Source organism: Aythya ferina (genome assembly GCF_964211825.1).
Source record: "Aythya ferina genome assembly, chromosome: 12".
NCBI lineage: Eukaryota > Metazoa > Chordata > Aves > Anseriformes > Anatidae > Aythya > Aythya ferina.
In genome coordinates this window covers 9,097,053-9,113,587 of record NC_140308.1, presented here as the reverse complement: position 1 = coordinate 9,113,587, position 16,535 = coordinate 9,097,053, and the positions used below count along the sequence as shown (strand labels likewise).

Here is a 16,535-nt window from a genome sequence, read left to right as displayed (position 1 = left end):
GTTTGTGTATCTGTCCATCCATCTTTATATAACATTTTTTAAACACCAATCCAAATACTCGTCACTTCAAATGTCACTTAATCATTCTTTGCAATTACTAATGGGTAATTCTGTAACTGTTTAAAGAATGCCCTTCTGCATGACAACAAGGCTTGGGCGTATCTAGTGAGGGCTGGTTATTTGTTCTGTGTGTCATGTTTTTAAGTATGAGATACAAAGCCATTTTAAACGTGAATAGTGTTGGAAAAGTGAGACTGTGCGCTTAACATGCAATAGGATTAGATTTATTTCATGCAATTTCCAGCAAGTGCACTGTTACAAGATGCATGCTGGAGGATGCTAGTGACCTACACATACCTTGAAAATTAGTACAAGGTAAATTAGCAGAGAGTCACAGAAATTGCCCATGGCATTCTTTTTGAAGTGTTTAGAGAATTAGTAAAAAGGTGTTCAGTGTAGATGATTTTTGTATAACATGCAAAGTCAGTCAGCATTGTTCAGTTAAAAATCCAGGGTATCACAGACATGTACTCTGTTCATGTCTATAGGCAATCTGAAAAATTGCTGTTTTTTATAAAATAAATAAAGCTCACTTGCTATTTAAATGCATTTCTTTATTTGATTTTGTATTTCAGAATCCTGAAGGTTTAAGAAGAACCAATGTTTTGGCCCTCAGGCATTTCCCTTTTCTGCTTAGGAGTGCCTACAGCCAATGCTGACTTGGTTACAAATGTGAAAGCACCATTTGTATGAATACCACAGATGCTCTTATTTCTGAAGAATGAGAAGTGATTCTATGGCCAATTCTCATGATGCTGATTTTTAAAACAGATCAAACATGGAAACAGCAGGGGAAAAAATCAAAGATGTCTTTCCTATTTAATACAGACTCTTGGATGGAGTAACCATCCAGAATTAGATTTCAGAAGTATGATCCCTTTTCTTTGCAGAATGAAATGCTATAGACTTACTGTACCAGGGGAGAAAGCAGGCTCTCTCCTAGTGCATGCTCTGTTACATAAAGTGCTCAGACAAGCTGATTAATCTATGGGAGTTGATAATGATTTGACTCTGGATATTTTGTTCAAATGTTTTTTTCAGTGATTCATGAAGCTCTTATCGGAATTCAAAAAGCACTTCACGAATCAACTAGGAGCTTAAAAAAATTAGCAGTAATGAGCTCATTTCCATAGAAATAGGACTAAGCTCACTGGTGGGTCAAACTGTTTTCTGCACTTCCACTTTCCAGTATTTTCCTCAATTCTTCTCCATTTATTTCATGCATCATTATCTTCTGTTTTTTGTATATCCCAACCATACCATTTGGCTTTTTGTTCTCTAACCAGCAACTGTCACTTCGAAGTATTTCAAAATGGTGGTTTAGAAATGGTCCTCCATATTTCACTCAAGAAATTTTAGAATTTTTTCTCATTTTGAAAGCCACTATTCAAGACATTTTCCTCAACAAATTACAAATCATAGTTTGAAGGAGTATTAAGCAAAAATTTATAATGCCCAAGCCTCTCAATTTCTGCTGGATTAGCAAAGTGTTTTAATGATATTGCATTTGTATTCTTTCAGTTTTCTTTCATGAAACATCAAAGAAGCAACACAGAATGCATCTTTCATATTCCAGACATACCACAATACTTCAGTGTTTTCCATTCCTTCAGATTCACTGCTAACCAAGATGAAAGCTGAGGTCTTGTGAGCAAAACCTAAGCCATCTGAAAAGAAATGGTATCCCTTTGAGGTTCTCAGTGTGTTGGAAAGAGGGAATTGCTTACAGGTTTGCTGTATTGCACCACACAGCTTTTATATATAAGCACCTGCATGTATACCACAGCTAAGACTTGTTTTGGCAGGTTCCAGAGAAGGAACATTGTGGTCATGTTTGACAGGCTGGTGTAGAAGGTCACACAATGGTGCTGAAGATGTTTCATGGATTGTCTTCCAGGAGATGAAGAAGGAACAAGAAAGAAAATTCTTATGGCTTGAAATCATCATTTGCATGAAAGAAAAACCCAACAAAAAAATGAAAAGGTTTGGACTGAAATATTTACTAAGCTATATATACAAAATATACATACACTTAGGAATTATACATATATGAACTGCGTATAGTTGTAAGGCAAGGTACAGATGTTGATGTTAATGCAATATCTGGATACGTATATTTCAGTGCATGGTATGTATACGAATCACTCATATTCACATATGTAATGGAAAAAGAAGCTGTTCTCTGTAGCTTTACAACATGATACAATAGAAAACATTGTGATCCTGGAAAAAAGAATCATTAGAATAGGAAATTAATATTATCAAGATCCATTTTATAAAGTAAAATCTTTTCAGAAAGTATGCTACTGGAAAGGTCTCTTTTATGCCTTTTTCTAAGTTGCATCAGGTAAGTCCACATCTAAATCAGGATGTGAAACCAGTTCTGCCTGCAGTAGAGTTGCTTATCTGCTGGGATGAATACTGTTGGGTTACTTTGTGAGTAAAGAAAGAAAGAAAATGTATTGCTGATGAAACTTCATTGATCTCAGTCCTGAAGCAGGTAAGAATTGTATGCCAAAAGAAGTGGCTGCAAAGAGAAAAACTAAAACTAGCTCTGTAAATACACTCTTTACCAAATATGGTGGAAGTGCGACTAGAAATTCTAATAGAGCAGAGACACGGCATAAAGTGCTGGTAAAGCATACAAAGGTTTGTCTCCTTTTCAGGAGACGTAGCATTTTCTAAGAGAATACTAGAGGTGGCATAGTGTAAGGCAGCCACTACATCCCTTCAGGGAAGAAAAGTTTCATATTCTTTCCTTTCACTCATTTTTACGATACATAAGTGTATAGGAAATTAAAATTTGGTCTAGTGTCCCCTGTATCACATTTTCTATGAGAGCAACACTACTGGGACCAATATGCATATTTTAACACTAGGCAAAAGTGCAAATGGCTTTAAAAAGCAATTAAACAAAAGCACGGAGCATAAGGTCATTAATGAATGTTAGACAAAATGGACAGGGTAAAGCAATAGGTTTAATCCTTTCTAACTGGTGGTTGCTGGAAGCTGCCTTCTCTGGAAAGTATGTCAGGAAAGAGTCACACTGTTCAAGCCCCATTTCTCGCACTCTTCTTGATGTAGCAGTAGTAAAATGCTGCTGGAGAAAGGAGGTTAGCTAGACAGTGCTGGTCTCCACCACCATGGCAGATCTTGTTTATGTAGGAAGAGACACACGTACTTCATCCTTACTATGTAATGGAGCGTGGCAGGATCACGACTCCAAAGTCCCCCCAGAAATGCAATGTTTTTATATTTGGTTCATACTAAGGAGCTGCTAGCTTGTATTTCAAGACTTACATAATGAAAGCAAGTAAACGTTCGCTGGAAAAGAATAAAAAAATCTTACTATGTAAGTTAGAGAGCAGGCTCTCACCTAGTCACATATAAGAAAATTCCACTCTCTTTCTCACAATAAGTGGTACTTTGTTTTGTGAGCAGTGGTTAAACCATAGTGGTGTGTGTAATAGATTGAAAACGAGCACATGCAACAGATAGTGAAATCTACTAGAGAATACAGGAATTTTGATTATACCATTATTTCCTGCTACCTTTAAAGTGTCTTAAATAGAGATGATAGTAAAGCTGTACTAGTCTTTATGAGAGGGAGGTTTTTCTTTTGTCTTTTAGAAAGTACAGTTGAGCAGGTACAGGACATAAGCTAATGGGAAATGGCTACAAAGTCCAAGCCAAATGATTAGCTTTGTTCTTGTTTGTTTATATTTTGCCTCTTGAGGAAAATTCTGTCAAGACGAGGAATCATACAGGCTTGCTGTAGTTCCTCCAGGCTCTTCCCTACTGCATGTTATTCTGGGCTTCGTAAAAGAAATCAGGAACTCTCCTGTTAAAACTTTTCAGTGACTAGTTTTCTGGTTTATTGTTAGCTGATTTTTCTGACACTGATCTGTAATGCTGTCCTTCTGTGGAGGAATTACTGAGGATGCCTTACTGAGCGCAGATGAAGGAAAGTTTCCTTAGCAACAGGAATAACATGGAATGCTGAAAAGCTCTCTGGTGACTCTCCCTCCCTGTGTACAACACAAAAGACTTTTTTTTTTTTTTAAACATTATAAAGACTCAGATACACAACCTGACAATTGTGCCCACTCTCATTTTTTTTCAAGCAAATGAAGTTAAAAAAGTAGTAATCCTTCAGGCATCATTCAAGTAATTCTCTTAGTATGTCCAATTCCTTCCTTAATTAATTTGCAAAAGCCTATTAACATATAGGGAAAAAAAAATAAATGATTTAGCCTGACTTGTATCCAAGGAAACCAGTATACTTAATAACTAAGATAATACTTCACAACTCTGCAGCACTTGCGTAGCCACACTTTACCAACCTGGAGGACTTTAAGGCCAGATATTAAATGCATTTAGAGATCTACAGATGTAGATAGGTGTCTAGAGAATTTTTGAAAAGTAATTTCAATAATCCATCATTTATCTGTTATCTCCCTTGTGAGAGACAACAAAATACTGTTTCTAGTGGTAATGATGTAGATTAGAGGGGAAAAATATACACCCCACAAAAACAATAAAGCTCTGAAAGAGTTAAGAGAGAATCCAACCTTATGGTTCCTACCACTGTGCTTTAATGACTATCTAATGTTCCCTGCAAGGCAAGACTGGGTAATTAATGCAATTTAGGAAAGAGAAGAACATTTTGTTCGAAGTGTACACCTGAGCAGTAAGACATCATCTAGCTTTTGTCCTGCAGAGGCAGCTCACCTCCAAACTGCACTCTAGCTCAATTCCCTCTGTTAGCCACCATGACCTCTTCTTCACTCAGGTCTCCACTATCGTGGCAGGGAACAAATACTGAAGTACAACAAACCTTGCGGGGCAACAACTCTACTTGTTGGCAATAACTAGCAGCCACATCTTAGCTCCTTTCATAACTGACTCCAGCTCCATCTTTATAGTATTTGGAGGGTTTGGTTTCATGTTTTCAGTCAGATATGACTGCCCTCTATAAATAATATTCTCTTAGCCCTAGATTTGCGAAGACTAAGCATGCCAAAGGTTTTATTTTCTACAATAGCTCCTCCATCATTCTGGTATTCCTTGTCTCTGCTTATTTTGGTTTGAATTCATCTTTCTAGAACAGGGGGTTAAAGTGCATTAGAACTCCAGTACAAAACAAAATAATTGGTTTTAGGTCTTCAAAAAGTAACGTTTGCTCCTTCTCAAATGCAAGCTAGCCAGACATTTCTGCATACCCAGTACCAGAACTATTGGAAATAAATGCTTGGTATTAGGTCCAGTGGAATGAATTGTTTTCTTTGTGTTACCCCTTGAAAAGGAGCTTTAGTGTTAAAATCTCGTTGGCTTCTTTTTTTCTTTTTTTCTTTTTTTTTTTTTTTTTTTTCTTTTCCCATTTCCTGCTTTTTGGTAGCATAGACAACAAGTTATGTTAAAGAAAAAGAACAGATTATTAAGGTAAAGCCAACAGGATTTAGCGTAGCAAAGTAGTGTTGCTAGTAATGTTGCTAGGTGTGGATGGGCAATCAGTTATGTTATTCTGGTAGCACTACTATTTCATTGATTCTCAACTGGGAAGTGACAGTTAAAATTTACCACCAAGGCTCAAAACAGATAAAATATCTAGTACTGGAATATAACTGGAAATCAGCGGGCATACTGGTCAATGACAAAAATAAACAGGGAAAAAAAAGAATTTTTTTTTGTGTGTGAAATCTTTATATCATGGCTATTCCCAAGCCAGTTTACATTTCCTAGGGACAATGTATAAAAGCATTTAAAACAAGCAAGTATTGCTCGTTACATTTTCTTGCAGGGTATATGTTTATTTGTACTTTTCACTGTGCAGTAATAAAATGGCATAACAGGAACATCATTATGGTCAGAAGAGATTTAATTGTAATGCAAGTTTAATTGCCATGAATGACTTACAACCATATTATTAACAATACAATGCATTTGATATTTTTACATGTTTGCAGGGTGCAACATTGAAATATATTTTCCAGTAGCTGACAAACTAAATTATGGTTCAGAGAACATAAAAAGCTATTGTATCTCATTGTTAGGTGATCAACATCAAGATATATAAACCACTGTAATGGAGCAATAGAGTGTTTTACATTGTATCTCTCGTGACAAGATGACATTTTCCACCTGTTAAGAAAAAAAAGACACAACAGAGGATTGTACACCTGCTAAATTTCAGATAAAGAATGAAAGAGTGACACCATCATGGTTAGGATTTCATCTTGTAGACCTGTTTTTTTTGTTTATACGTTGTGTGTGTGTGCATGTTTGGCAGCATTCTGTAGCTACTGCCTGCTGGCGTTTTGGATGTGCTGGCCATTTAAAGCAATAGATAAACACCCTGGGATAGTGGTTTTGAAGACTGATAAATAAGGCCTGGGGATATAATGGAGCTCCATTTATATATAAAGTGAAAAAGTTGAAAAGAACAGGGTTTGCTGGTAGTTTCTGGATTTTCAGCAAGTCCCTTGTTCCGGCATATTCTGTGCTGAAATCCTCCTGGCTGTGCACGTGCCTTGTCATGTCATGCAGCAATAGAGATTCTCTTGTGTGCACCAAGGAAATGAGCCATGTGAATTCATCCCAACATGTAGCTTATGCTGGGGTACTAGTTGTGGTGCACAATAAAGAGTGTGTTTGCTCAAACATTTCTTACCAAATTTCTGAAGTGGGAAAATGGGAGCGCTGTGCAACCCAGTCTTCTGAGGAGATCTCATGTGAAAATGCTCCCTGAGGAGAAACAGAAATTACCAGAATGGTGCAGGGAGCTTTGGAAATAAATCACAACACCACAGGCATATCTGGTCTGATGCAGTTCTCTAGAAAGTGCATGAACGAAATTTCCTTGGCTGAAACTCTGTTTTGACATATCAAAAGTGAATCACACATTAATACCTCATGCACTTACCTGGCTCCATAACTCATCATCTATAGTTAGCCATAATTCTGTGCTGTACACAGTATTTTATTTAGGCTCAGCACATTTTGCACCTCTTTCAATCTGTTTGTTGTATGTACCACAATGCTGTCACTAGCTCCTGAAAGTATCCACTACTTAATGATTGCATAATACCAACTTTGTTTGTTTCAGATGTGCTGAGCCCCCACCAGAGCTATAGGAGCAGCTGCCTGTGTCAAAGCTTGTGAAAATGTGCTGCATTCACCGTTGTCCCTACTGCCAGATTACATTGATAGGAATGGCTCAGGGATGCTCTTCTCTGAAAATGCAGACTTTTGGACTGAGAGGGATTCTCCACTGGCTACTAGCAATGTGCTGTCTGTCTTATGTACATGTACAGTTCAGAATACACTACCTGTAAGTAACCAAATATGCGCTAGCATATACACTATCTTATTATTATTTATTTGAGTGGTATGCTGTAGACAGGAGTATGTATTAGTTGGAACATGTTTCTCCTGACTTGAGATTCAAAATTATTTCACCAAAAGACTACAGGCTCAGAATAGATTGATGGCATCAGTGGAACTGTTTGAAATTCAGCAAATAATTTGACTAAAGTAAAAAGAAACTCAGCCTTCTAAATATTGTAATTTCTTTGACACTTAGGTTTTTGGAATTCATAATAAAAGCAAAAGAGCATACTGCTGTTACTTGTACACTCCAGCAGCAGTGTTGGGGTAGTTGGGAAGTCTGTGAGGCCACAAAGGTTCTGTGTCTGTCCCCTCCTGCAGGAGAGGCCCACAGTCTTGTGAGAAGGACCATGGCTTTGGAGCAACTCCAAGGCAGTTTCTTCAGACTGGTGGGTTGGATTTTTCAGCTCAAACATTGGTGCAGGGTTTTATTTGATCAAGGGATGATGGAGTAAGCCCCTTTACCCAGAGGATGAGGGCAAGCACCTGGGGTACCAGGTGGTTTGTTGTATTGCCTGCTTCACCCCCATCTCAGAGCTCTCTGGAGGAGGGGGTTTTGCTGTGGCTGGGTTTAACACAGAAGAGCCCAAGGAGAGGTGGTAGTCACCGTGAGCATGGGGAAGGCCCCAGCCCAGCTGCTGCCACCACCCTAGTGTGGGAGCTAGGCAAACCCCAGCTGGGCTTTGATTTGCACTACAAGTGCTGTGGGTGTGACAGTAATCCCAAACCTGTTGTATTTTGTATTAATGTCATGTTTTAGTCAGCTTGGCGTCTCTCTTCCACATACAAATAAAGCTGGGCTCACACTTCCACCCACGTCCTTGTGATTTCAGCTTGCCATGACCTGTGTTATCTGTCAGTTATGCAAAACTGGATCCTTCCTAGAGGTCATGAAACCTGGTTTACTGCACCTGTGGTAGCCCTTAAATGAGGGTATTTGCAGGTGCTCTTTGCCTTTGTACAGCCTCTGTTTTGTGTCCTGGCCTGTGGGCTGCCCGGACTCCCTCTGTGCCAGCAGTGGGCCGGGCCTCGTTACCTCAGGGCCTGCTGAGGGGTGTGTGGGGTTGCTGCTGGTGTGGGTGCTGCTGCTGGCAACTTCAGCTTACCTGAAGGTAAGGAAAATGGGTTTTGTTCTTGCCTGAAGCTGGGCTGGGAACTTGTAAACAAAAGCCTTGCTGTCAGTAGTAACTGCGCTCCTTGTCACTTCAGGCGTTAATTTAGATATGTGGCAGCAGTAGCTACATCAGGAGTGCTATTCTAGAGAATACCTGGAGACATGGAGCAGGCCTGGATCTCAGTGTTTTATAACCCATGTTGTGATTCACTGTGCGTGCGCTGTGCCAGTCAATCAGCGTGTCACCATAGCCTAGAAGCCTTTTTTTTTTTTTTTTTTTTTTTTTTTCCCTTTGCACTCCTTGATGGCTTTGTGTGCGTTCTGGACAGGAGGACAGACCCTGTCACACTGCTGCCACTCGCGCTGCTTTCACTGTGCTAACCCTTTCTGTCTTCATGTCATTGTGTGGTGAGTGTTATTTATTAATTGTGTGGAGACCAGCAGTAACATAGTTGTTTTCAAGTTGGAATATAGGGTGTATTTTGGTTCATCATGCAGTGAAAGTGATTCTCATCCACAGTGTTCTTAAATCTCATTTTGTGCTTCCATATCCCATAGCCAACTACAGGTGATTCAGTTGCAACAAGAAATATGTACTGTTAGTGTATTTCCAATAGTATTTAACTTCATGTAACACATACAAATAAAGCTCTTCAAAGAGGGGAGAATGGATACAGCACAGTACTGAGATAAAACACTCCTATGTTTTGCCTTCCCCGAGGAAAAATAAGGGGTTGTTTCTGGAGCTGTGGTGCTTGTCTGAGTCAGCAGGGAGCCTGAAAGGTTTGTTTCAATGAATGTGAATGGTGTGGAAATGTCTGGCAATTGCTGCCCACTAGTGATCAGAGAAACATGTAGTTTCCAAACCTTCCTTACCAAGTTCTGGTGCATATTGACCTAGTTTGGCCGGGAACAGAAGAAGAAAGCCCAGGTAAGTGTTGCAGAATAGGGCATCTTAAAAAGCAGCTCTCCCCCTCTAAGTGGGATTCACCAAATGTAGTGGTTTAAAATTGTTATTAGAACATGAAACTAAAATTTGGGGTTGTTTCTTTGTCTATGGGGTGCACTCCTCGTGTGATTCTGGCAATGAAGCTTTTTGATAGTAGAGTCTGTAGAAATGTTTCAGAGAAGTGCAGGAAGTGTTTCTTGTTTCTGAGCTGCAAGAAGACTGAATTGCAGAAAAGGTCCCAGCCCCTCAGAAATGGGAAAGCAGAGCTTGGGACAATAGGTTGTGTTCTGTGAACAGTTTCTAACTGGTCCCTTGGACTCAAACTCTTGCTGCTAGCAGCAGAGTCAAGACTTCAGGCAGTCAAGAGTATACCATTCAAAGGCAAAAAGGGGAAACTAGGACTACTGTATGCCTTTTATAAGAAAATTTAAATTATAGCTATGAAAAATTCTTTCTGTTTTTCATCAATAGTTTAAAATAATGTGCTGCTTTTAGAAATGAGTCGCCCATTTTGGAGCCAAATTATCTGCAGGTATCAACTTGTTTACTTTGGTGGAGAAGCACCAGCCTTGCTAGTGATCTTTTAGTGTTTACTGCTATTTCAAAGTGTTTGGCCTCTGAAAAGCAAGAGGAGCACTATCCCACTAGTTCCTCTGGCATCTTAAAGATTTCAGTCATATCCCTTTTTAACCTTCCTTTTCTCCAGTGAGTACAGTGGCTTTTTTATCTTGAGTTGAAAGAATTTTTGCTTGGTGGAGTTCAGTAAGGCTTATTTTTCTTCCAAGCTTCCAAAACTCTTCAGGTTTTCAATAATATATTAATTATTGTTAACACACCTCTAAAACTCAGCTTACATATGCTATTTTAAAACATTTGTTGTGTTACTAGCTGATGATAAGATTGCTTTCAAAGTGAAAGCTGAATGGTTTTCTGGTGATTTGGGTTCCCAGTATGTATGAGGACATTCCTTTTGATTTATTGTCATTGCTCCTCAAATACATTTAAAGTAGACTGTGTATGTCGTTCCAGAAATTGCCGGTCTGAACTGTTGTTTATTTTGTTGAACTTTGCTTCCACCTGGCAAATGCAATTATGCAATAGAAGTGAGAACTGTCATCTTGAAATCACAACTAATAGCTTCTTGGGAGCTTGCTCCAACTAAATACTGTCCTGGTTTGTTTAGCTCTGTGTATCCAATACATATCAGTCAGCCTCATGCAGCAGCGTTCAAGGTTAACAGTCTACATGTACAAGGATAGATAGCCTACTTATTAACTTTAAAAAAATAAAAATAAATAAAAACAACTTTCAATGAATGACAACAGATTTAGTGACACTGAGATTTTGGTAGTAAACTTGTCCAAATAGTCATTTTTCTTCCAGTCTTTTTTTTTTTTTTTTTTTTTTTAAGTGAGGGTTTTAATCAGTAACAATAGGAGGTATTTTAGACGATGTTAAAAACTAGAACTACATACAGAAAACTATGACTGTGAAATAGTTTCTTCTAGGTCATATTAGGATGTAAATGCGATTTAAATTAAATCACAGAAAGTGACCAACAATTATAAAAATCCTATTTCTGAAAAATGGAATTTAGGATTTGCACTATTTCTCTATCAGACCGCTATGCTATCTCTGTAATAAAAGGTGAAAAGGTGACTTATGCTATTTAAAAAGGAGGTTATTGCAAATTGAAGATAGAGCTATAATTGGGTCTCCTGCTGATGCAAGTGAAGAAGAAACAATTAGTGGAACACTTAAGAAAAAAGGCTAATCTCAAAAAGTGGTTGGAAAGTAGAAAGTTCTTTCCGTTGACATGCTGACACAGATAATGATAATCAAGGCTTTGCTGCAACTGTTCCCTGCAAGTGTTGCTGGACTAGGCAACTGGGCGTGCGTGACTGACTTCCCTGGTGCAACACACTTTTTTGCCTATTTGCTGTACACTTTTGTCACTACAATTGTTCATGTCTTTTATTAAATTAGCTTATTGCTAATGAAGAATATAGTGATTTTTGTAGTTTGACCTATTTTTTGGTGAAGTACAGAGTTCTCAAAGACAGGTACAAAGTACTGATGTGCAAATGAGGTGACTGCCATTATCTTCACTGAGCGTCTTCCTAGGCAGCTGGTAACATCACCGCTGTGTGCACCACAGGCTGATGAGCGCAGGACTTGGAACCAGCGGATCTGTATGGATTGCTTACGTGCCCTGAAATTCTTCTCTGTAGGACAAGGCTTTGAAGATGGAATGCAAGTGCTCCTCAGGCTCCGTTTACCAGAACAACAGGAGGGTGATCATAGCTGTTACAGGTGTCACTGATCAACTTGTTATTCACTGCAGATAATGACTGAAATTTAGTTCTTGTAGCAGAGCCTTGTGGTGGTCTCCTGGCAGCTGCTGGTAAGTTAGCCAGCAGGTCCAGCAGGGTGGCTGTCGCTGCCCCAGTGGTGGTGCCACCAGTATTTGAGGTGGCAGAGGTGTGTGTGACAGGGCTGCACTCGTCCTGTTGCAGAACAGACAGCTTGTCACAGGCAGACTGCAATTCTTGTGACGAAAATCTGTGCTCTCCTCACTGGACTTATACATAGTAATTGGTCTTTGCAAAAATGCAGTGATATTTCTGTGTTTAAGGCCTGCTCTCTCAATATTTTAGAGAAAATGTTCTTTCCTGAAGTCTCATGTGAGCGGCAAAGGTCAGGTCTGATGGCAACCTTAAAATACGCATTTTTATTTGACCTTTATGTGCTTAACAAGTGTATGAGTCTCCCCCGCCCTCACTTAGAGCCAGGGGAAAGCTGATGTGCTGTCTTCGATGCCGAGGTGTCTCAATTTCTCTGTTCCTGCCTGAAAATCCCTTTTGTGAAGCTCTGCAGCTGTGAGCCTTGTAGCTCTTGGGGTTAACCCATCCCTCCGTTGGTATTTGCTGCATGGGATGGGGAGTCCTCAGTGCGTAGGACTTTCATTCTGGTTTAGAAAAAAATTCTTTTTGAAATACGGTCTTTCGTGTGGAATGGAACTAGCTGCAACTTTCATGAACACTAATTTGCTATCGAAGTTTGAGGTGTCAGGGCCATTTGGCAAGCCTGTGAGGCATTTGTCTCTTGTCAAAACTGTGAATTGTGTGGATCTGACAGACAATATGCTTGGTATGTTACATGCAAAGGAGGCTGAGGTCACTTCTCCCCCATATCAGGAGGCACTGCCTTTATGAACCCAGTGTCCCCTGTACCAGAAGCTGAGGGGGGACAAGTGGAGCTGGGCTCGAGGATGTGCTGGTGGGAGCCTGGAGCTGCCCTGCTCTGCACCTGCTCACCTTGGCCGTGTGCGTTGTGACCCCTTGTGGCTCATGGAAAAGCCATTCAGAGTGTGCGGGGGGAGTGGTTCTTCTTGGGATTCTCAGTACTACCTCATACTGTAGATTTTATTCTGGTGTACTGGGGTACATGCAGTCTGCAAGGAATGGCATCGCAAATACTAGAACTTCTTTCTCCAGTTCTGCATGTGCCAGATATTATTTTTATCACTGATACTAAAATTCCTACGCTGTAGGTGGTGCTTTAGTTAGTTGAGATCTCTGGCATGCAGATAATAGATCATTGATAGATCTGCAATAGATCATTGATTGGGGAGCTTGTTGTTTAAAGAAGAAAGGTCTAAGAAAGACGTAATGAATGGCATCTTTCTCTTATTTGTTTAAATGCTGAGGAGTCTATAGGGCTCTGGATTCAGGTGTTTTAAAATGCTTCAGTTACAATATACAGCCTCGAGTCTCTTTATGTTAGTGCAACACCTAATTGCCAGATGTTATTTACTTTTTTTTTTTTTTTTTTTCTCTCTGGGCAGTTTCTAGGTTGCAGTATCTTGCTTCATGTATTTTACAATAGGCTGGCTTAATATATTTCAATTGATTTGGAGGAAAAAAAATAAAAGTAGCTGATCATAGATCAATACTGTAACTAACTGATGGATCTCTTTTTAAACCACTACTTTTGTGTTCATTTATGTATGCACAGAGGCTTTTATTAATAAGCTTAAATTGCTATTCTAAATTGAGTTCTTTCTTCTAATAGCAGCCTAATTCCTGGAATGCAGTATATTGGTTGGTTGTTGTTTTTGAAGCAGGAGTATGTATAAAAATCAAAAAATACATCTCTACCTGATTACTTAAAATGAAGATTAACTGGGAAATCAGAACAGAATGCTTTCAACCAGAGCAGCTGCTTTGGGGCTGACTTGCAGGCTGCACTTGTTCTGGGCTTGGTGCTAATTCTGGAGGAAACTATGCCATTAGCTTACAGTGGGTCAGCACAGGACACATGTTGGTGTCCTGATCTGTGTAACTGCCTATTGTTTTGGTCCTTAACAAAATACTAACTTCTCTTGTGAATAATAACAAGTAATTAATGACTTCTTGCATTCATCTGGAGTTAATATTAGTGCAAGCATTGAACAGAATTAAAGATGGTAAAAAGGCAAAGCAGTGATGTATTCCAGGTAATTAGGCTGACCTTGAGCTACCTAAAAACTAGTACTAAAGAATCCCATAAGAAAAGTCATCTGAAATATCACCAGGCCTTGCAGTAAAAGGATCTTGTGTTTTTGTTGTTTTTGTTTTTTTCCCGTTGCTTGAGGCAAAACTGAATGTGACAATTCCTGTAGAACTTCCTTGAATTTGCTTGTGTAAATCTGTTGGTGGCTGGCTGGGCCAGAGGCTCCTTATCAGTGAGAACAATAAGGTCCAGTTCAGAGGGAAGGGGCAGTGAATGTGGCATGTCTTAGAATTTGTTCCTTTCCTCCAGCATGGGATACAAGAAAGTTATAGGAAGTCTGGGATATTTTATCCTTTCTCTGAGGTGATTCTCACTATTAATTTGCAGCTTACACTTCAAGAAGCATGGCAAATGCACATTGTCATAGGTGTTAGTTTCAAGTCCTTAATTTCCTAAACTTAGAAGTTTCAAATTGTTTCAGAATTGTACTTATGAAGATGATCTGTCACAATTTAAAACAAACAACAACAACAACAACAAAAAACACAACACCTACATCTGTGTCTTCTTTGGGGGGCGGAACATATGTGGGTGATGAGAGACTTACAGTTACGCCAGCTCTGGGGCTGCATGGTTGGGTTGCTGAAGTTCGGGGCAAGAGCTGAGGCACAAAATGTGTGGAAGCAAAGAGGGATAGATAAGCTTTCTGGTCTACTCTTCACGCTGTATTTTGTTGCCAAACCTATTTTCAGCTTCTGACCGAACTTGTCATCACACTACTTGGAATTTTCTGAAGTGATGGAGTTAGAAGTTATGGAAGTGTTTCTCCTCCAAAAACGTGGCCTTTGACAAACTTTTCTGCAGTACCTCTGTGGAAAGAGTTCAGTGATTTCTTGGCTACAGTGACTTTCAAAATAAAATCCCAGACACAGTCTCCATAATTTTGGAACATTTTCAAAATTCGAGTAAGATCGAGGCAGGGGGAGAGGGTGTGTGCGTGCGTGCACACACATGAGGAGGATTTGGAGTGGAAGGGAGAGCGGAGGGGAAATGATCTCTCTTAATTGAAAGCTCACTAGTAGAGGAGGAAAAAAAAAGATGCTGCTTAATATTTTGAGGTGGAAAAGAATATTCCAGATTTACTCAAATCAGTGTGAAACTCAGAGGCAGTTTCCATGTCAAAGCAGCTGCAGCCACTATTTGCTCAGCAATCTTCTCCCCTTCTACCCGTTTGATCCCAGCGAAGCCGGCTGCAGCTCTTGGTGGGGACTGCTCCGTGTCTGCTGTCTGCGCCCCTTTCTCCCCAGCCTTCTGCCAAGCACGGCGCTTGCAGGAGAAGTAACCAGAAACCCAAAACATAAGCTTCAAACAGCACCTTGAAGGGTCAAAATATGAAATGGGGGGAGTGTGTGTGTGTGTAAAATTCCTCTAAAACATTTTCTCAGCTCTGGTATCGGGACACTGGCTCATAAAAAGCTTTCAGAAAGCACATTTCTGCTTGGGGTCTCTGTATTGCTCTTGTGTGAACTCAGGCTTCTGAATGAGGCTTTTTTGTTAGGTTTTAGGACTCCCATGGGACAGGTATGTATTTTTTTCAAAATACCGTGTAATCATTAGCTTTTAAATATAGTAATAGATTACTTCATTTTTCTTTTAGTGCAGTTTAAAGGCTATAAATTAAACCTAACAGCACCTCTGCAAAAAGGTGCTGTGTGACTCAAAGCAGCATCTTGACAGCCTTTAGTATGTATATTTGCCATAAAAATGCTTTTAAGCTATTCTAATAAAAACACAGCTGTTCCACTCAGATGCCGAGAATATGAACAAATATATATAATGAGCTATATGGAGACACAAAATTCTATTGTATAGAGGTTTTTAGGATTTCAAAGCTCATTCCCTTTCACAAATTCGAAATGTGAGGGTTGCTAAGTATTTCTTACTGTTACAAATTTGCAAAAATATTTGGCTTCATGTTATGTAATGCAAATCTAAAAAATAGTCAAGTAAATCTATGATGTAAGAGCATCCTTTTACCTTCAAGTTTTTCTAGGGCAATTGCAGTGATATTAGAAAATTTTATAATATGTTCTATACATAGGATATTAAATTTACTTCGTAATGGAAAACTGATGAATCATCGTCTAATGCTTTTACTCTGAATGGCTAACAAAATACTCTTAGTTGTATGTACACATTACATTAAATGACCCCAGAGCTTCTCGATAATGCTTGAATTAAGTTCCAGCTTTGGCTTTTGATTGAATTTGTGAATTCAGACTTGCTAATGGAAAGATGACTGGTATGGACGGAAAACTTAGTCTTATATTGCCAAAATAAATTTAACATGTTATGGAGTTACACAAATGTGTATTTATATAATATATGAAGATACAGTCTCTCTATATTTTTGTTCTTAACAGTGAAATTCCTGTTTAAGCACTGAAATATTACTGTGCATCTGTCAAGCCTTATACAGGCTCTTTGACATAATATAACTTCAGAGCAAGACACTTAATAAAAACAGTCATC

At 39.1% G+C, this 16,535-nt stretch overlaps 1 protein-coding gene and 1 long non-coding RNA gene across 2 annotated transcripts in view; both read left to right on the top strand.

The window, feature by feature from the left end:
* The window catches only part of LOC311443515, a 42,058-nt gene extending 39,697 nt beyond the window's left edge, over positions 1-2,361 (top strand). The window contains exon 3 of the long non-coding RNA XR_014697304.1: positions 636-2,361. This is a non-coding gene — a long non-coding RNA (uncharacterized lncRNA). The remainder of the gene's footprint in view (positions 1-635) is intronic.
* A 6,067-nt stretch (positions 2,362-8,428) lies between these two features.
* CDH11 (cadherin 11) overlaps positions 8,429-16,535 on the top strand; it is a 464,760-nt gene continuing 456,653 nt past the window's right edge. Inside the window, exon 1 of the mRNA XM_084533758.1 lies at positions 8,429-8,558. The gene's annotated coding sequence lies outside the window, so the exon portion shown is untranslated. The remainder of the gene's footprint in view (positions 8,559-16,535) is intronic.